The sequence below is a fragment of the Rattus rattus genome, chromosome 7 (genome assembly GCF_011064425.1).
Source record: "Rattus rattus isolate New Zealand chromosome 7, Rrattus_CSIRO_v1, whole genome shotgun sequence".
Taxonomy (NCBI): Eukaryota; Metazoa; Chordata; class Mammalia; order Rodentia; family Muridae; genus Rattus; species Rattus rattus.
This window is the reverse complement of record NC_046160.1, coordinates 86,703,809-86,725,897: the sequence shown is the minus strand read 5'-3', so window position 1 is coordinate 86,725,897 and position 22,089 is coordinate 86,703,809. Positions and strand designations below refer to the sequence as shown.

The 22,089-nt window shown below is 41.5% G+C and overlaps 1 non-coding gene and 2 pseudogenes across 1 annotated transcript; all 3 read right to left on the bottom strand.

The window, feature by feature from the left end:
* LOC116906128 overlaps positions 1 to 18,627 on the bottom strand; it is a 33,131-nt pseudogene extending 14,504 nt beyond the window's left edge.
* A 1,313-nt stretch (positions 18,628 to 19,940) lies between these two features.
* LOC116906306 lies at positions 19,941 to 20,047 on the bottom strand. Its single transcript, XR_004388594.1, has one exon. It is a non-coding gene; the product is annotated as a U6 spliceosomal RNA (small nuclear RNA).
* Positions 20,048 to 20,176: 129 nt separating this feature from the next.
* Positions 20,177 to 22,089, bottom strand: part of LOC116906127 — a 4,879-nt pseudogene continuing 2,966 nt past the window's right edge.

Sequence of the window (22,089 nt, the reverse complement as noted above, 5' to 3'; positions counted from 1 at the left end):
TCACGACTCAGCTCTTACAACAGTCATTTATACCAAGCTCAGCGGCACAGGTCACCTGAGTGACTGAGACAGGATGGTCATAGATCTTAGGTATTTATGAATCTCACAACAAGCCTTGTTGAAAGGCGGAGAGAGAGGAGAGGAGAGGGGGAAGAGAAAGGAGAGAGATTGGTGGAGGTTTGTTTTCCACTGTTCTAGAAGCCGAGACTGCAGTCAGGACTCAGCGTGGCTAGGAGTGCTGTGCTAAGGGTTCTTTCTGGCTCAGAGAAGGCCGTCTTCTTCCTCTGCCTTTGTGAGGTATCCAATGGGTCCTTGTGTTGAAATGGCCACTAATCCCATCAAGGAGCTCAGCATTCATGATCTCATCAAACCCTCATCATGGACCAGTGCTCTGGGCAGGATTGTCCACATTGTACTCTCATGGTAACTATACATTTTTATATTAATTGCTGATAAAATGTTTTTACTATCATTATGCTGAATTTTGTTAAATGAGCTTTTTCTTTTTATCTACTGAGATAATTATAGGGCTTTTGTTTCTTATTCTGCTGTTACTGTGTATTACATTGATTGGCTTTCTAGAAGGGAAACCAATTTATATACTATTCTGACACAAAAGCTGTTTCTATAGGTGCTGATCAGTTTGTCAATACTGTGTTGAGGATTCTGCATCCATTATGATGGAGTCAGTTCTTTGCCCGGTATGACTTGCCCTACTGATCTCTTCTGTGTAATTCCTAGAGAGCACATTCACTTCTATAACAAGCCCACGGACACACCAATTGCGCATCTCATGTAGCCACAACATGGCTAATGAATCGTTTCTTTTGGGTAATGTTTCAGGACTCAACTTTAATTTGATTTCTATTCATTATTTTTCTTGGATATTTTGGATGCAGTCTAGGTCTGGAGATGTTACCCTCCTATGTGGCTCCCTGACAGAAACTCCCACCTCAGGATATAACACTTCACGGTGTGCATAAGGAATTACAGGCCTTTTCAGCTCTCCTCTTTCAATGAACAGCCTCTATCACATGAACAGGCAAGCAGGATCAAGGGCAGACTCTGGACAGTAGCCAGTTATGAAAAAGCCTCCCATGAGAGGAAAGGACAGAGGGAGTCCATTTCGTGACTGTCTGGAATCTACCTGGGTGGTCAGAGTGGGGAAGAGAATTTGGAATGCTGACATCCTACCCCAGGATGGGAGCAGAGGAGGGCAAGCCTTGAATTCTCAGCCCCACCACTGTAATGGATTTCTGTCTTGCTGAGGAAAGAGGCAACAAGATGTGCTTCACATAGAGGTTTCCTGCTGTTCTCTAAAAATGGATTTACTACATTTAGAAAAGCTAATGTTTCTTTATTTGCTATATGCCTTAGCATGGTAATATAAATAAAATCTTTTCTGTTGGCAGATGATGCTGAACTCCTCTCATTCTGCTGTAGAGCTAGACAGACCTGAAACCCAAAACAGGCTCCAAACATCCATTTTCTATTGCGTTCAACAAGATATAGTTTAAATGAAATAAGAGTAAGCAGGAGGTTTACTATTTAAGGTCCTCAGGTTGAAGTCTCTCTGGATTCTCAAATTAGATTTGATTCAAATGAAGTCTATATGTCAGCAAAAGAAGTAACATACTACTTACAAATTAATTTCTCTTTTTGGAGGTAATATTAAGTGGTAATTCTTACACTTGAAGGGGGAGTACTAGAACCTGAACACGTTTTTGTCAACTGTGCTATGCAGACTGCATGCCCTGTCTTTAGGTCACCTGTTGTGTGGTAACTGCACAGCACTGTCTATTGTCCCTATTCAGCCAGCAAAAGGAAATGAACTGGCTAGTCCAAGTTACACTATCAATAACAGAACAAGGCTATGCCTTCTAACTGTTATAACATTATCCACAGCTAGAAAGTCACATCATCTGTCAATTCACATACTGACATCCAATCTTGAAGGTTTCTGCAAGGAAATGCCTTACCATACTAGACTCATACCCCAGGCAGAACAAACACGGCTTTTCTTCTAGAATCGCCTTCCTTCCATTGTTCTTCCCGACACCAGTCCCTCTCATCCTCTCTGAGGCAGTTGGTCGTTCTTTAAAGCCTTTTTATTGAACCCAAACTTGCTTTATCAACCATTAGTTTCAGTGTATACCTAAAAAATAGGAACACAAACAATTTCAGAATATTAAAAAAAAACCTTGGAGATGAAAGCAATTTGTTCAATATTTTTAAGACTTGGACGTGGAAGTAAGCCACAGAGGACACAGGGAGACACACATGTGACAGAGGCCATCCCTGCCTATCTAGAACAAGGTCAAGGCCAGTCTGGGATCACATCTCAACAGCCTGCCTCCCCTAAAATGAAATCATCCATTTTAGGTAAAGAACATAGAGGTAGGTGTAGCTCAGTTGGCAGCGTACTTGCTGACCATCACAACAAAGCCCTGGTTTGATGCCAGCACCTTATAAACTAGGCAGTGGTGGCCGATGCCTCTAAGAGCCACACTCTGAAGTCAGAGGCAGGATATCCAGTTCTACCCTCAATACTGACAAAAACAACAGACACAACAACAAAACCTAAACAAACAAAACAAGGGAAAAATGAAAAATGAAGTGAAGAAATTCAACGAGTCCCATTAAAACAATCCTCCATGTACACAAAATCTAAAAAAACAAATAAAAGATTCTTTTAGTAATTAAAAAAAAAGAACAACTTGTATATAATCAAAGCAACTTACCTGAATGCTTTCTGAACCAGGTGGAAAAACTCTGGTTTTTCTGAGAGCCAATCCAAGGTGCCAGACCAGGGTAAGCCACCATTTTAGACTCTTACTACCTAACCAGAGCTATGCACTCCATTGTCTATTCCAAATAAGCCAATATAACAAGCCATCACTGTGTGGATATACAAGTCTTTTAAAGCTGTACCCTCTGCAATTTCTTCTAGTACACACGACTTTTCTTCTGAGTGGAAACATTCCAATTCCCTTACAACAAACTGACACCAGTCTTCTGGAAACAAGGGGCTCATCTCCATTATTTTGGAACGGGGTGTGCAGTTAGATCTCCATTCTTCATGTAAACACAGCAAGCGAGACTGGAAACAACTGAACTCCATGAGAGGAATATATGCCCCATCTTCTCGCTGTCCTTTGTCAACAGCAGGGAGTCCCAACATGACTGTCCCGTAAAGATCATTTTTGGGACCTGTGCCTGCAGAACGGGCATCCGCACTCTGGGAATCTACTGACCCTGGAATAGGCAAATTTGTACAAAGTAGATCTTTGAGCTGAAGTTTTTCTTTTCTGTTTTTGATAGCTGGTTCATCATCAAAAACACTACTGTTAAACGAGTCATGGACAGTGTCTGAATTTGAACTATCTGAGTCTTCCAGGGACTTGGGGCACGGTGGGCTGTTTGAAGCTGGTGGGACCACTGGTGAGAATTCTCCCTTATTTTTAGTTTTGTGAGTATTCTCCTGCATGCTGAGCCTTTTGGAGCAGTGCTGAATTAGCACCTACACAAGCACCTTAACAAGGTCATCTTTAAATTCCTTCAAGTTTTCAGGAGAATCAATTTTTCCAGTTAGGACATTCCTGGCATCAGAATACAGTCTCACGGGCAAAACTGTACATGGCGTCAGGACATTCTCCAGGTGCTCATTAAGGGAACACACTTGGGGGTGTTCCTGCTGGAAAGCACTTTCAAACACTTCATCAACTCTCTGGGCTTCAGCAGTGTGGCACAATGTTTCCTGCAATTCTAACCCCTAAAGAGGAACGAGAAGCCCTTGGGTTTACAACCATCTCTTACCCAATGAACAGAAACCAATCTCAGGAGTGCAGTGGAATCTCATCACACAGATATAGAGAAGGAGAATGCAAACTCTAAGAGCAGCTACCACTTAAGCTTTATGTCAGCCAACACATTTGATGCTGTATAAAGAGATTACAAGGAAGGACACTACAATTTTAAAAGAAATTATAGAAAATCCCACTAGAAGCTGGTTAAGACTTACTGTGGCATACTATGCCTTACTTCATAAGATGATCTGCTGTGAAGGATGAATCACACATTAAAAACTCATAATTCAGACTAGTTTGGGAGGAGGGGAAGCAAGATCAGAACAGTTAAGGGTGTTGCAATAGTTCTGTATTCTTTTCATCCTACTTTATATGAGATCAAAGGAATTTTTGTAGTGATGGAAGTACCATAATTTATCAAATCCTACTCCTATTTTATTTTTTAATTACATTTCTTTAATTACTGTATGTCTTAACTAACTGCAGCCTAAGTTTTAAAAAAGAGCTGTCTTTGGTCTTGACTATTCCCAGGGTCTAAGCCAGATGAGATGAGGGCTGAGTGAATGAGTATGTGCCTGTATCAATTTTAGATACGTGCTGATGTAGCTTCACAGGCAAACCTGGACGTGGTGACGTCAAGACATTCCCAAGGTGCTCATTAAGGGAATCACTTGTCCCCAGTCTAGCTGTGCTGACGACTAATACACTAGGAGTAAAGTACTTATTCTTCACTAATAGAGTTGGTAACTTACTTACATATATCACAAAACCACTAGTGCCTTCCTGACCCACTTTTAAGGGCTGCTCCACCAACATGCCACATAGACCTTCTCCTGTCTCCTGGGAGGTTCCTCTTATTTCACAGGAAAAATGACAGCTAGACACTGAGCAAGGATTGAGTGCTTCACCTTCCATGGGCATCTACATACACCCACTTCTTTCACAGCTTGGAGGGTATCAGCAAGAGAGAGCCCAAACAACTCACAGGCCCAAGGCTAAGCAGAAGTGCTACAAAACCATGTCTTCTGGACCTGATGAAGTTGCTGCTCTCAGGAAGCCAGAGAGGCTGTGGTCCCCTGTACACACAGTCAACATCCCGGTGTCCACAGGAAAGGCCTCACAATGCTCTATCCCTAGCTCAGGAGCTTGGGAACTGATGGCTGCCGGGGAAGGAGAAAGAGCTTTCTTCAGGGGTGGGGCCCGCATAGGTTGTCAATGCTCCAGCAGATGGCCCTGCTCACTTGCATACTCAGCACTCAGGAAGCACTGATGGGGCTCAGAGTTCTAACAAAACCAAGATTTGCTTTTGGTTGGCCATCTTGATGGGGGTGGGGAATGGGGTGGGAGTAGAGTCTGGAAGGATTTGGAGGGTGGACTGGGGGTGTGTATGACCTAACTACATTATCTGCATATGAAATTACCAAAGAGTTCAAGAAAATTAGTAAATATGTTTATGAAGATTAAGTTTTCTAAACTTCAAAGTAATACAAATGTTAATAAGTCCAAAGCCAATAAATAAATAGATAGACCAATAAAGTTACCTATAAATAGTGTGAAAATCATGAAAGAACATTAGAAGGATGTATGTCACTGTGTAATGTAAACTGTATGATTTAAAAATATAATAATAAAAAATGAAAAAAATACTCACGATAGTCTGCATGTTCCTTCTCAGACTATTCAAGCAAAGTGTAGGTGAGTTATAAGATGTAAAGGGTACTTCAGAACACATCAGTGGACCAACCCTCGGTTTCTGATTTGGTTCAAAGTGAAACTCTTGCATTTCCATTTGAAGTTAATTCATGTACACCGAGGACTGAATTTTGAGAGTCACAGTTGTAAAGGGACAGTATTTTGGTTCCTAGTACTTTCCTCCAGTCTTTGTTAAGATGAAGAGTGTATCCATTTACTCTGGACTCAGGACTGTTTACTAAAGGTCCACTATAGTGTTGAGCACTATTACAGAGCCTTAGGTTACTTTCTTGGATAAAAGCAGAACTACATTCCCAGTGGCATTGCATGAGTGAAGGACACAGACAATAAAAAGGAATCACTTATTCAGTTTTTAGAAGGTTGGCAAGGTAAGGGTTGGAGCTGCTGGGTTGGGAGTGGCTATAGTTTTAAATACAATGGCTATGATACCTAGAAAGAAAACACCTAAAGGTGGTGAGACATGTGATTGATTACCTGAAGGGAGAGGAAACAGCCAGTGGGCTAGAACAGGGGTTAAAGTAGCACATAAGGTTCAAGAAGTAGACGTAAATCTTGACTTTGAATGAAACAGATCCGCTGTAACAATGGTTCTCAACCATCCCAATGCTGTGACCCTTTAATATAGCTCCTCATGTTGTGGTGACCCCCAACCATAAAATTATTTTCATTGCTACTTCATAAATGTCATTTTGTTACTTTTATGAGCTGAAATGTAAATATATGATATTAAGGATATCTCTCATGGGACCCATGTGAAAGTGTTATTCAATTCCCCAAAGGGGTCATAACACACACGTTGAGGACCACTGCACTATAGGGTTTCCAACAGGGAAATGACATGAACTAACCTTATTTTCAAGATCATTTTGCTTAATAATAGAGTAACAGGCTACTAAAATGATCTGGGTGGGTAAAGGATGAAGACAAGCAGGGATGAGAGGTGATGGAAACAGAGACAGTTATAGGACGAAGGGATCCTGTCAGACTGAATGTGGGAAACACACCAGTGTCTACTACATGTGACCTGAGCAACCAGAATGACAGTTGTCTCGGAGGACTGGTAAAGACAAATCATGAAACCGAAGTATCTTGTCAACTGCTGCTGCCTGGCTAAGTGGGACTGGCTAAGAATGCGCACCGTAGTTATTGGCAAAGTGAAAGTCACTGAACATTTCAACAAGTGCGAGGTTGGCAACAGAGTTAAACAGTTGAGTAAGGTGAAGCAGAAGGGGAAAAATTTAGAATACACAACCCTCATAGAGAATTTTGCCCTTAAAAGAAAGAAGAATGTTGTAATGTGGAGGGTAGTGTAGGGAGGGCATTTTTAAAGAATTGAAAATGTTTACGTACACATGGGAACTTAAGAAATTACTGATTCACATTTTTGAGATGTTCAGTTAGACATGGATGACAAGAACAAGACTAGGATATATCTCCAGAGAGATGCACAGAGTTAAGTGCACTGGCTGCTTTTCCAGAGGACCCTGGTTTGATTCTCAGCACCCACATGGTGGTTCCAGGGGATCTGATGCCCTCTTCTGACCTCCATAAGTATCAAGGATGAAGTCACATATACAGGCAAACCCCCTACATGTGTAATAAAATAATACTAATATTATATATTTTAAAAAGACAAGAAAAATATAGGTAATCTTGTTACCATGCTCTAGTATGCAATCAGTAATAGTCAGCTATCGATAGTTGCTTATTGAAATATACCTTTAAAAATCATCATGGATTTTCACCGGATAAGATCCATTTCTTTCAAGCTAAGTTACTGGTGTATATGTAATGGGTTAAACTTGACATTCACTCTGCAAAGACTACTGGAAGAGTTTCAAGTGGTACTGACTTTAACATTAATGCAGCAGTAAGTATAGGCACACTCTAGAATCATTATCCATATTAAACTATCCTCAAACTGGCCCAAGTAAGGAGAACCAGGTAGGAGGAGACTTAAAAGAAATTTAAAACAGGAGAGAAAAACAAAAAAAGAAAGGAAATAACTTTTGGGCTTGTTTTGTCCTGTGAATATTTAAAATTAAGCATCTATAATGAAATTCAACTACTTTGTCCAACATTAGGTCAAGAATAGAAACGAACCGTGAATTCCTGTTCTCTCCAATATTTTAGCATGAATGAGTGTTGAATTTTGTCAAATGCTTTTTCAGCATCTAATGAGATGTTCATGTGTTTTTTCTATGAGTTTGTTTATATAGTGGATTACGTTGATGTACTTCCAGATATTGAACCATACCTGCATCCCTGGAATGAAGCCTACTTGATCATGATGGATGATCATTCTGTTGTGTTCTTAGATTCAGTTTGTAAGAATTTTATTGAGTATTTTTGCATCAATGTTCATGAGGGAATCTGATCTGAAGTTCTTGGGTCTTTGTGTGGATTAGGTATTAGTGTAACTGTGGCTTCATAGAATGCATTAGGTAGTGTTCCTTCTCTTTCTATTTTATGAAATACTTTGAGAAGTATTGGTATGAGGACTTCTTTGAAGGTCTGATAGAATTCTGCATTAAAACTATCTGGTCCAGGGGCTTTTTCAGTTGGAAGCCTTTTAATGACTGCTTCTATTTCCTTGGGAGTTATGGGAGTGTTCAGATGGTTTATCTGATCCTGATTTAAATTTGGTACTTGGTATCTGTCTAAAAATTTACCCATTACATCTAGATTTTCCAGTTTTGTTGAGTATAGACTTTTGTAGCAGGATCTGATGATTTTTTTAAAATTTCTTCAATTTCTGTTGTTATTTCTCCATTTTCATTTCTCACTTTGTGAATTTAGATACTGTCTCTGTGCCCTCTGTTTAGTCTGGCTAAGGGTTTATCTATCTTGTTGATTTTCTCAGAGAACCAGCTACTGCTTTTATTGATTCTTTGTATAGTTCCTTTTGTTTCTATTTGGTTGATTTCAGCCCTGAGTTTGATTTTTTCCTGCTGTCTACTCCTCTTGGGTGTATTTGCTTCTTTTTGTTCTAGAGCTGTGTGCTGTCAAGCTGCTAATCTATGCTCTCTCCACTTTCTCTTTGAAGGCACTCAGAGCTATGAGTTTTCCCTTTAACACTGCTTTCACTGTGGGAAGATATCTTTATCAATCCTACATCTGATAAAGGTCTAATATAGAATATATACAAAAAACTTAACAAGTCAGACTCCTAAGAACCATATAGCCCTCTTAAAAATGGGGTACAGAGCTAAACAGAATTCTCAATTGAGGAATCTCTAAAGGCCAAGAAGAATTTAAAGCAATGTTCAACATCCTTAGTCATCAGGGAAATGTAAGTAAAAACAACCCTGAGATTCCACCTCACACCTGTCAATATGGCTAAGATCAAAAACTCAGGTAATAGCAGTTCCTGGTGCAGATGTGCAGAAAGGGGAACACTCTTCTATTGCTGGTGGGATTGCAAGCTGGAAAAACTCCTGTGGAAATCAAAATCAGTCTGGAAATTCCTCAGAAAATTGGAAATATCTCTACCTGAGGACCCAGCTATAACACTCTTGGGCACATACTCAAAAGATGCTCCAACACATAACAAGGACACATGCTCCACTATGTTATAGCAACCTTATTTATAATAACCAGAATCTGGAAACAACCCAGATGTCCATCAACAGAGGAATGGATACAGAAAATGTGGTACATTTACACAATGGAGTACTACTGAGCTATTAAAAACAATGATTTCATGAAGTTGTCAGGCAAATAATGGAACTTGAAAATATCATCCTGAGGTAACTCAGACACAAAAGAACACACATCGTATGTACTCACTGATAGGTGGATATTAGCCAAAAAGAAGCTCAGAATTCCCACAATACAACTCACCGACCATATGAAACCCAAGAAGAAAGAACATCACATGGAAGTGTATATGCTACAGTACTACTCAGTAGGTGGAAGGGAATAATCTTTTGGAAGTAGAGGGAGTGAAGAATCTGGGAGGGGAAAGGGGGGACAGTTCAGATAAGGGAGGAGATGAGTGTGAAGGACAGAGTGTCAGGAATTTGAAAGTGGGTGTGCATCAGTGGGGATGGGGAACTGGTTGTAGCCACTAGAAAGTGCCAGATGCCAGGGACCCAAGAGGTTCCCAGGATCCAATAGGGAGGACTTTAGCTAAAATACCCAGCAAAGGGGAGATAGAAACTGTAGAGAGCTTATCCAGTGGATAGGCACAGCCCCCAGTTGAGGGATGGGGCCACTCATCTCAAAAATATTAATCCAGAATTCCTCCTGTCAAAAGAAAATGCAGGGACAAATAGTGGAGCAGAAACTGAAGGAAAGGCCATCCAGAGATTGCCCAATCTAGGGATCCATCCCATCTGCAGCCACCAAACCCAGACACTATTGCTGATGCCGTGAAATGCTTAGTGACAGGAGCCCTGTATAGCTATCCCCTGAAAGGTTCTGCCAGAACTGGACCAATACAGATTCAGATGCACACAGCCAAATATTGGACTGAGCGTGGAGACCCCAGTGGGGAAGTTTGGCCAAGGAATGAAGGAGCTGAAGGGATTTGCAATCTCATAAGAAGAACAACAATATCAACCAACAAGAACCCCTAAAGCTCCCAGGGACTAAACCCCAATCAAAGAATACACAGGGGGTACCCATGACTCCAACTGGATATGTAGCAGCATACTGCCATATCTGGCATCACTGGGCGAGGAGCCCCTTGGTACTTTGAAGGCTTGATGACCCAGGATTAACAGTGTGCACCACCATAATCAGCCAGATAATTAAATCCTAGATACTCGGATCTCTTTTGTGTACTCATAGGCTATCGATGTGTGTGATCCTGAGAAGGAAGAAGAAGAGCACTCATTGTTTAAGAGAAGGAAAGATTTGACACCATCTTTGCCCTGTACTAAGCCACAGGGCAGCATCTGCAGTGCATGTAGTCATTGATGTGATGGTTTAATTCCAGTTAAAGATTGTCAGAGGCTTACAAAGCTTGCTATTGATTGAATGACGATACAGTTCATTAAATGGAGACACTCAGTTATCAGAAATGGGTCAAGAAGAGGAAGGTGTGGTTCTGGTTCATGCTACTCTTATTCTTTTGCAGGATCCAGACTTGCAACATACATTCTGCAAGGCGAAGTGGGATTGAAAGAGCCACCAGGGATGTCTAGCCACTTGTTGAGGATGACAAACAGCATATGCATAGTAAGCCAGCACACATAAGGCAGGCCAGTGACTACTTTTGAGTTTAATTTTTGATACAACTTTCTATTCAGTATGTAATGAATGATAAAGAAAACTTTGTCCTCTATCTTGTATTTGTACAAGAGTATGTGGTACCTTCTTGAATAAAAATAACATTTAACATATTTAAGAATGCAGACTTGGAATATCATCCTGAGTGAGGTAACCCAATCACAGAAAAACACACATGGTAACTTGAGTCGCGGGACCACAGGTAAGACCAACTTTTCCTCTGGGATCAGACACTTCCAGTTTTTAGCTGGAGCCCCAACCTCGCTGATCCTAGCCCACAGCTCACTGCTCCCAAACACCTTGGGAGAGAGAGCTCACTGCACGGACAGGTGGGCACTCCTGAGAGTGCAGTTCAGGAGAGACCACAAATACTGCCCACCCCTGCCCACATCCCTGGCCCAAGAGGAAACTGTATGTGGCCTCTGGGAACCAGAAGATAGGGGCACTCGGGTGGCAGGGCCCCTGCACTCCAGACACTGCCCAGACATGAAGGAACCCTGTCAAAAGTTCTTTGCACCAAATCCTGTGGGAGGGAGAGCTAAACCTTCAGAGGGGCAGACATGCCTGGGAAGCCAGAAGAGACTGCACTCTGCCCACATTTCTGACTCCACAGGAAAACACCTAATGTCATCTGCGACCCTGGTGCTCGGGGACCCCGTCAAAAGGCAGCACAGGCCCTCCTGGTTGCTGCCCTCATGGAGAGCTCTAAAGCAGTCACCCACAAGCAACTTCAGATGCAGGAACACAGGTAAGACCATCTTTTCTGCTCCAGGGACCTGCCTGGTGGACTCAGGACACAGGCCCACAGGAACAGCTGAAGACCAGTAGACAGGAAAGACTACACGCCCAAAAGCAAAACACTCGGTTCACATAAATGGCTGAAAGAAAACAGGAAAACAGGTCTACAGTACTCCTGACACCCAGGCCTATAGGATGGTCTAGCCACTGTCAGAAATAGCAGAACAAGGTAACACCAGAGATAACCTGATGGCGAGAGGCAAGCGCAGGAAACTAAGCAACAGAAACCAAGACTACATGGCATCATCGGAGCCCAATTCTCTCACCAAAGCAAACACTGAATATCCAAACACACCAGAAAAGCAAGATCTAAATTTAACATCACATATGATCATGATGATGAAGGACTTCAAGAAAGACATGAAGAACTCCCTTAGAGAAACGGAGGATGTCGGGGACCGGACGTCCGAACTAAGCTAAGATAAAGCCCTGCCCTGAGAAGATTCCTGAGAAGGGCTTGACCTTTAAGAACTTTTCCCCCGTAGACTGCTGCCTCATTGTCTAAGGAGAATATCTTGCTGTTTAATGATTCACCTTATGTCCTTGGGCACTTCCCAGTACTCCCCCTGCCCTAAGCTTCAGTTCCTGCTTCAATTCCTGCTTCAGAGCTTTAAATGCTGTACATTCCTCTTTGGGACCCTGAATAACTGGACCTGCTGGACGGGTCAGGAGGAAAATATAAATAAACAAGTAGAAGCCTATATAGAGCAATCACAAAAATCCCTGAAAGAATTCCAGGAAAACAAAATCAAACAGGTGAAGGAATTTAAAATGGAAATAGAAGCAATAAAGAAAGCACAAAGGGAAAAAACCGTGGATAAAGAAACCAAAGGAAGAGACAAGGAGCCGTAGAGACAAGCATTGCCAAACGAATACAAGAGATAGAAGAGAGAATCTCAGGAGCAGAAGATTCCATAGAAATCATCGACACAACTGTCAAAGAAAATGTAAAACAGAAAAAGCTACTGGTTCAAAACATACAGGAAATCCAGGACTCAATGAGAATATCAAATCTAAGGATAATAGGTATAGAAGAGAGTGAAGACTCCCAGCTTAAGTGACCAGTAAATATCTTCAACAAAATCATAGAAGAAAAACTTCCCTAACCTAAAGAAAGAGATGCCCATAAACATACAAGAAGCCTACAGAACTCCAAATAGGTTGGACCAGAAAAGAAAATCCTCTCATCACCTAATACTCAAAACACCAAATGCACAAAACAAAGAAAGAATACTAAAAGCAGTAAGGGGAAAAGGTCAAGTAACATATAAAGGCAGACCTATCAGAATCACACCAGACTTCTCACCAGAGACTATGAAAGCCAGAAGACTCTGGACAGATGTCATATAGACCTGAAGAGAACACAAATGCCAGCCCAGGTTACTGTATCCAGCAAAACTCTCAATTAACATAGATGGAGAAACCAAGGTATTCCTTGACAAAACAAAATTTATACAATATCTTTCTACAAATGCAGCACTACAAAGGATAATAAATGGTAAAGCCCAACATAAGGAGGCAAGCTACACCCTAGAAAAAGCAAGAAACTAATCATCTTGGCAACAAAACAAAGAGAAGAAAAGCACACAAACAGTCTCACATCCAAATATGAATATAACAGGAAGCAACAATCACTATTCCTTAATATCTCTCAACATCAATGGTCTCAACTCCCTAATAAAAAGACATAGATTGACAAACTGGATACGCAATGAAGACCCTGCATTCTGCTGCCTGCAGGAAACACACACCAGAGACAAAGACAGACACTGCCTCAGGGTGAAAGGCTGGAAAACAACTTTCCAAGCAAATGGTCTGAAGAAGCAAGCTGGAGTAGCCATTCTAATATCGAATAAAATTGATTTTCAACTAAAAGTCATCAAAAAAGATAAGGAAGGACACTTCATATTCATCAAAGGAAAAATCCACCAAGATGAACTCTCAATCCTAAATATCTATGCTCCAAATACAAGGGCACATACAGACATAAAAGAAAGCTTACTAAAGCTCAAAGCACACATTGCATCTCACACAATAATAGTAGGAGATGTCAACAAACCACTCTCATCAATGGATAGATCATGGAAACAGAAATTAAACAGAGACGTAGACAGACTAAGAGAAGTCATGAACCAAATGGACTTAACAGATATTTATAGAACATTTTATCCTAAAACAAACAGATATACCTTCTTCTCACCACCTCATGGTACTTTCTCCAAAATAGACCATATAATTGGTCATAAAACAGGCCTCAACAGATACAGAAAGATAGAAATAATCCCATGCATCTGACCACCATGGGCTAAAGCTAGTCTTCAATAACAATAAGGAAAGAACGCCCACATATACGTGGAAGGTGAACAATGCTCTACTCAATGATAACCTGGTCAAGGAAGAAATAAAGAAATTAAAGAATTCTTAGAATTTAATGAAAATGAAGGTACAATATACCCAAACTTATGGGATACAATGAAAGCTGTGCTAAGAGGAAAACTCATAGTTCTGAGTGCCTGCAGAAAGAAACAGGAGAGAACATATAACAGGAGCTTGACAGCACACCTAAAAGCTCTGGAACAAAAGAGGCAAATACACCCAGGAGGAGTAGAAGGCAGGAAATAATCAAACTCAGAGTGGAAATCAACCAAGTAGAAACAAAAAGGACCATAGAAAGAATCAACAGAACCAAAAGCTGGTTCTTTGAGAAAATCAACAAGATAGATAAACCTTTAGGCAGACTAATGAGAGGACACAGAGGGTGTCCAAATTAACAAAATCAGAAATGAAAAGGATGACATAACTACAGAATCAGAGGAAATTAAAAAAAACCATCAGATCCTACCACAAAAGCCTATATTCAAGAAACTTGAAAATCTGGAGGTAATGGACAATTTTCTGGTCAGATACCAGGTACCAAAGTTAAATCAGGAACAGATAAACCATTTAAACAACCCCGTAACTCCTAAAAAAATAGAAGTCGTTATTCAAAGTTTTCCAACCAAAAAGAGCCCAGGTTCAGATGGTGTTCAGTGAAGAATTCTATGAGACCTTCATAGAAGACCTCATACCAATATTATCCAAACTATTCCACAAAATTGAAACAGATGAAGCACTACCGAATTCCTTCTATGAAGCCACAATTACTCTTATACCTAAACCACACAAAGACCCAACAAAGAAAGAGAACTTCAGATCAATTTCCCTTATGAATATAGATGCAAAAATACTCAATAAAATTCTTGCAAACTGAATCAAGAGCACATCAAAACAGTAATCCAACATGATCAAGTAGGCTTCATTCCAGGAATGCAGGGATGGTTTATTATACCTAAAACCATCAATGTAATCCACTATATAAACAAACTGAAAGATAAAATCCAAATGATCCTTACATTAGATGCTGAGAAAGCATTTGACAAAATTCAACATCCCTTCATGATAAAAGTCCTGGAAAGAACAGGAATTCAAGGCCCATACGTAAACATAGTAAAAGCCATATACAGCAAACCAGTTGCTAACATTAAACTAAATGGAGAGAAACTTGAAGCAATCCCACTAAAATCAGGGACTAAACAAGGCTGCCCACTCTCTCCCTACTTATTCAATATAGTTCTTGAAGTTCTAGCCAGAGCAATCAGACAACAAAAGGAAATCAAGGGGATACAGATTGGAAAGGAAGAAGTCAAAATATCACTATTTGTACATGATATGATAGTATATTTAAGTGATACCAAAAGTTCCACCGGAGAACTACTAAACCTGATAAACACCTTCAGCAAAGTGGCTGGGTATAAAATTAACTCAAATAAATCAGTAACCTTCCTCTACACAATAGAGAAACAAGCCAAGAAATTAGGGAAATGACACCCTTCATAATAGTACCAAACAATATAAAATAACTCAGTGTGACTTTAACCAATCAAGTGAAAGATCTGTATGATAAGAACTTCAAGCCTCTGAAGAAAGAAATTGAAGAAGATCTCAGAAGATGGAAAGACCTCCCATGCTCATGGATTGGCAGGATTAATATAGTAATGGCCATTTTACCAAAAGCGATCTACAGATTCAATGCAATCTCCATCAAAATACCAATCTAATTCTTCATAGAATTAGACAGAACAATTTGCAAATTCATCTGGAATAACAAAAAACACAGGATAGCTAAAACTATCCTCAACAATAAAAGGACTTCAGGGGGAATCGCTATCCCTGAACTCAAGCAGTATTACAGAGCAATAGTGATAAAAACTGTATGGTGTTGGTACAGAGACAGGCAGATAGACCAGTGGAATAGAATTGAAGTCCCAGAAATGAACCCACACACCTATGGGCACTTGATTTTTGACAAAGGAGACAAAACCATCCAATGGAAAAAAGATAGCATTTTGAGCAATTCGTGCTGGTTTAACTGGAGGTCAGCATGTGGAACAATACAGATCGATCCATTCTTATCACCCTGTAGAAAGCTTAAGTCCAAATGGATCAAGGACCTCGACATCAAACCAGATACACTCAAACTAATAGAAGAAAAAGTGGAGAATCATCTCGAACACATGGGTACTGGAGAAAATTTCCTGAACAAAACACCAATGGCTTATGCTCTAAGAACAAGAATCGACAAATGGGATCTCATAAAGCTACAAAGCTTCTGTAAGGCAAAGGACACCGTCGTTACGAAAAAACAGCAAACAACAAATTGGGAAAAGATCTTTACCAATCCTACAACTGATAGAGGGCTCATATCCAAAATATAAAAGGAGCTCATGAAATTAGACTGCAGGGAGACAAATAACCCTATTAAAAATGGGGTTCAGGGCTAAACAAAGAATTTAAAGCTGAGGAATGCTGAATGGCTGAGAAGCACCTAAAGAAATGTTCAACATCTTCAGTCATAAGGGAAATGCAAATCAAACCAACCCTGAGATTCCACCTCATACCAGTCAGAATGGCTAAGATCAAAAACTCAGGTGACAGCAGATGCTGGCGAGGATGTGGAGAAAGGGGAACACTCCTCCATTGTTGGTGGGATTGCAGACTGGTACAACCATTCTGGAAATCAGTCTGGAGGTTCCTCAGAAAATTGGGCAGTGCACTACCTGAGGATCCAGCTATACCTCTCTTGGGCATATATCCAAAAGATGCCATAACATATAACAAAGACACATGCCCCACTATGTTCCTAGCAGCTTTATTTAAAACAGCCAGAAGCTGGAAATTACCCAGATACCCTTCAACAGAAGAATGGATACAAGGAGATCTACGAAACCAGTTCTTGAATGATCTCTGATGTGCTTCTCTGTCTCTCTATCCTTTGTCTAACCTTTTTCTAAGCTTACTCATGGAGTCTTTAATTACTCCTGAATGGTCTACTTAAAAACAACACTTTTCTGAGAGCAGCGCATAATACTCCATCTTTTAAGAATAAAACAACCCCTGAATGGTCTAGGTAGAAACATTTTTTTTCTAGTGTAGCACACAGACCCTCTTTTTAAAGGAATATCAGGTCTAATTTCTCTTATTCTAAAGAACTACCTCTGAGAGCATGGTTGGGGTTTCTTGGAGGTCAGCTAAAATGTCTTTTTTTTTTTTTAACTCTTTTTTATATCTAAGTCAATGGCAGCCCTGAATTCTCTATAAGCCTTGTGCTGTAGGGCAACAGCAGATGTCCTTGTAGCTGCCCTTGCAGTACCTAAACTCAGCACTAAGATAATTGCCAGAGTAATTTTCAATTCTTCTTTGTGTCTTACTAAGTCTTTAGCATCAGGATTCCAATCCGGACACTATCTGAATCTACACACAAATGTCATGTCTGCCTTTAGGAACTTCTAAACTTATACAGGTTGTGATCCCTGAGGCACAGTTCCAAGAAGAGTTAGGAATACTAACATATGCAATGCTACATCATTCACAATAGAAATCAAGCCTACCCCCACACCTGCGATTGGGGGACCTATTTCGATGGAACCAAGGGGAACCAAAATTCTTGTTTCTAAAGCACACTCTTCAAGTTAGCATTACAGTTATCCCATCAGTCACATCTCTGATGTATCCACTTATCTGACGTGCAAGTCCAGGGAGCTTTTTGAATATCTGAATGTCCCTTTAGTTCCCAGCTTTCATCCCCAACAGCTAGTGTGCGGCTGGTGAGGGCTGATACTTGATGGCTGTCAGGATGGTCAACAGCACCAAGTATGGTTCTTTCCAGCGAGGCTCGAGTGTCTGGGCTTGCTGTTGTCGTATGTAGCCGAGTCTCCAACCTGGAACTGGTGAGGTGTCTCAGGGGTCCACCGGGGCATAGGCTGCTGTCAGCTGGGACCACATTTCTTTCTGTATCACCTGTAGGTCTTTTAGCCTGGCATATAAATCATTATTACTAAGACAAGTCTCCATGGTCAATTTGGTCAAGCTCTCTTTTAGAGTTTTATTTATTTACTTTACCTGTCCTGAAATTTGAGGTCTGTAGATACAATGTAATTTTTAATCGACCTCTAAATACTTGGCCACACCCTGGCTTACCTTGGCAATGAAAGCAGGGTCGTTTTCTGACTTGATTACCTTGGGCACTCCAAACAGGGGGAAGATTTCTCTCAGTATTTTCTTGATAACTATTGAGGCCATCTCTTGCTTGGTGGGGAAAGCTTCTATCTATTCCTGAAAAGGTATCTACAAGCACTAGAAGATACTTGTAACCATATTTTCCTGGTTTTTCTCAGTGAAGTTCACTTTGAGTTCCCACTAAACACCATAGGTCTCTTTGCCCTGTTTACTTGCTAAGCATTCACTTGCTGACATACCTTACACCTTTTTACTGTCTCTACCTCATATAGCTTAACTACTTGGATAAGCTTCTTATCTCATAAATGAGTCCAATTGTGTATTTGGCAAAGTGAGTCTTTTGTTTGTTCTCTGGGGAGTATAGCTTTCCCTCAAGTATGCCATTGTCCTTTCTCTTCTAAGCAATTTGGGCCTTATCTTCTGTTGTACATTTTAAGTGAGGCTATCCCTTAGTCCAATCTCAGTACCCAGTGGCTGTCTCTTCTCGGTCTCCAACCAGGATAGGCTCCTGCATATCCATTTTTCAAGCCACTTGATCTGCTTTTTTATTGCCCCATGCCACTGAATCTCTTCCATCCTGATGTCCTGGGCAATGAATAATAGTCACAGTTGCTGGCTTCATCAGGACATCCAAGCGATGGCAAAGGCATCTATGGCACTGATGTGCTGGGGGGTAGAGGTTTGTCTATCCAAGATGACATTTGTGTTGTCCCCCATGACCGCATCCACTCATCTCTGACCTTCATGAAGAGAACTGTTCCTGTCTGTAGACAAGATAGCCTCAGCTTTCAGCATGGGTCAATCGGTCAGTCGCAGAGGTCTTCCCTCCACCCATGAGCTTCTGCCAGTACTTGACCCTCATGCTGTGGTGGCTCCAGGTCAGGAATGGGCAGCAAGGTGACCAGACTGCCCCCAACCGGTGGTGAATCTAGTCCATGTCAGCTGAGCAGTGGTCCCATCCTCTGGGACATTTTATTCAAAGACAAAACATCAGCCACTCTACCACAGTTTAAGTCCTGGATTGGGTGATAATTGTTAGTGCCCAGCTGGCAGAACTGGTGTGTTCCAGGCAGAATGGCAGTAAGCCACACATCTCCCAGCACCAGGTACTGGTGCACTGAGACCAGTCCTTTTTTTTTTTTTTTTTTTTATTAACTTGAGTATTTCTTATTTACATTTGAATGTTATTCCCTTTCCCAGTTTCGAGCAAACATCCCCTAACCCTTCCCCCCTCCCTCTATATGGGTGTTCCCCTCCCCATCCTCCCCCATTACCGCCCTCCCCCAACAATTATGTTCATTCGGGGTTCAGTCTTGGCAGGACCAAGGGCTTCCCCTTCTACTGGTGCTCTTACTGGGCCATTCATTGCTACCTATGAGGTTGGAGCCCAGGGTCAGTCCATGTATAGTCTTTGGGTAGTGGCTTAGTCCCTGGAAGCTTTGGTTGCTTGGCATTGTTGTACATATGGGGTCTTGAGCCCCTTCAAGCTCTTCCAGTTCTTTCTCTGATTCCTTCAACGGGGGTCCTGTTCTCAGTTCAGTGTTTTGCTGCTGGCATTCGCCTATGTATTTGCTTTATTCTGGCTGTGTCTCTCAGGAGAGATCTACATCCGGCTCCTGTCAGCCTGCACTTCTTTGCTTCATCCATCTTGTCTAATTGGATGGCTGTATATGTATGGGCCACATGTGGGGCAGGCTCTGAATGGGTGTTCCTTCAGTCTCTGTTTTAATCTTTGCCTCTCTCTTCCCTGCTAAGGGTATTCTTGTTCCCCTTCTAAAGAAGGAGTGAAGCATTCACATTTTGATCATCCGTCTTGAGTTTCATGTGTTCTATAAAAATATGGAACGCTTCACGAATTTGCATGTCATCCTTGCGCAGGGGCCATGCTAATCTTCTCTGTATCATTCCAATTTTAGTATATGTGCTGCCAAAGCGAGCACCACTGAGACCAGTCTTAAGCTCCACATACTCAATCTGTAGATATGCATACACATGGCCTCACCCAGCTATTTCAGCCCACACAAGCCATTTTGGAGAGCAAATTTCTCATGAGCAAGGGATGGGAGCAGTCAGGGATGACCATAAACTAGTGGGTTACACGGTCCATGCCAAGGTCCACATTCTTTGGGTAGTCCATAAGTATTGTTTGTTGTTTGTACCCCCCGTAACCAAGGTCCTTTGATGGACACTGGCCCACTTGGGCATAGGAACACAGAGTGTTGGGCCCCTGTATCCACAAAACACTGGGTGCACTTCCCCTCTATCCTGGTGCAGTTCCTGACCCAGTGCCCTTTTTCCTCATAATAGGCACACTGATCTTTAGCCAGGAATTCTCTTCTGTTGCCAGGTAGTGTCTTCCTAATCTCTCTAACTGCTGTGGCCAGTATAAGTTTCCTCCTGCCTTTTATCTCTCTTTATCTCTGTATTTTTCTTCTTTCTGTCTCTTTTATTCCCTTAGCTTCTTGCTCTTTTGGTCTTTTTCTTTTTACCTGATCCACACTTCAAAGTTACTTTTCCTGTAACTTACATTAACTCTCTCAGCAATTTAGCTTAAATCCTCAAGTTTCTGCAACTTTTTCTTCATATCTTTTTCTTACCTTAACCAAATTGGTGGGGCATTTTCCAGCCCCTCAGAGATCCACCATTGGAGCCTGGTGAAAGACTTGTAGCATTCCCTACCTGCAAGCATGTTGAAGTCAACAGGCAGTACTGAGGGCCTTCCATCAGTGTCTGGAACATTCTTGTTGGCCTCTAGTTGGATCCTGTATGTTCTCAGTGGTAAAGAGGACCTGTAACAGCTACTAACAAGAATCTCAAGTAGGATGTTGAGAAAACAAGAAAAGAGTCCAGAAAATAGAAGTCCGCCAAAGAGGACACATAGCATTCAGTCACACAGAAAAGCAATCAAAAGATTAACAGATAAAAACAGAGGTGGACACTTCTGGTTTTAGAGGAGTCCCAATCTAAACCCTTACTCAGCTCACTGCTCCCAAAAACCCCATGGGGAGAGAGAGCTCCACCACCCTGAGTGGGCACTCCTGGATTGCAGAGTGGAAGAGACCACACCAACACTGCCCACCTGCCTACAACTCCTGGCTCCAGAGGGGAAAGCTGTGCTCGGCCTCTGGGTTTGGTTCCGTGGAATGAGAGCCTAGGGCAGCAGGTCCACTATCTGACACACTGCGAACCCGAAGAGAACGACCAGATAAACAGTTCTCTGCACCAAATCCGTGGTGGGAGAGCCAAACCTTCAGAGAGGCAGACCGCCCGGAAACCAGAAGAGACTACCTCTGCCCACATCTCTCTGACTCCAGAGGAAAACACTAAACGCCATCTGGGACTCTGGTGCACTGGGGCTCCTGGAAACGAGCCAGGGTCCTCCTGGTTGCTGCCCCATGGAGAGCTCATAAGCAACATTCCAATGCAGCAAACTTGATAGTAAAATGGCCATTTTACCAAAAGCGATCTACAGATTCAATGCAATCCCCATAAAATACCAATCCAATTCTTGAAGAGTTAGACAGAACAATTTGCAAAATATATGCGGAATAACAAAAAAACCTAGGATAGCTAAAACTATTCTCAACAATAAAAAAAAGGACTTAAGGGAATCACTATCCTGAACTCAAAAGCAGTATTACAGAGCAATAGTGATAAAACTGCTTGGTTTTTGGTACAAGAGAGACAGATAGACCAATGGAACAGAATTGAAGACCCAGAAATGAACTCACACACCTGTGGGCACTTGATTTTGACAAAGGAGCCAAAACCATCCAATGGAAAAATAGAAATTTCAGCAAATGGTGCTGGGTTCAACTGAGGTCAACATGTGAAGAATGCAGATCGATCCATGCTTATTAGGCCTGTAATAAAGCTTAAGTCCATTGGATCAAGAACCTCCACATCAAGCCAGATAGTAAACTAATGGAAGAAAAACTAGGGCAGCATCTCGAACACATGGGCACTGAAAAAGTTTCCTGAA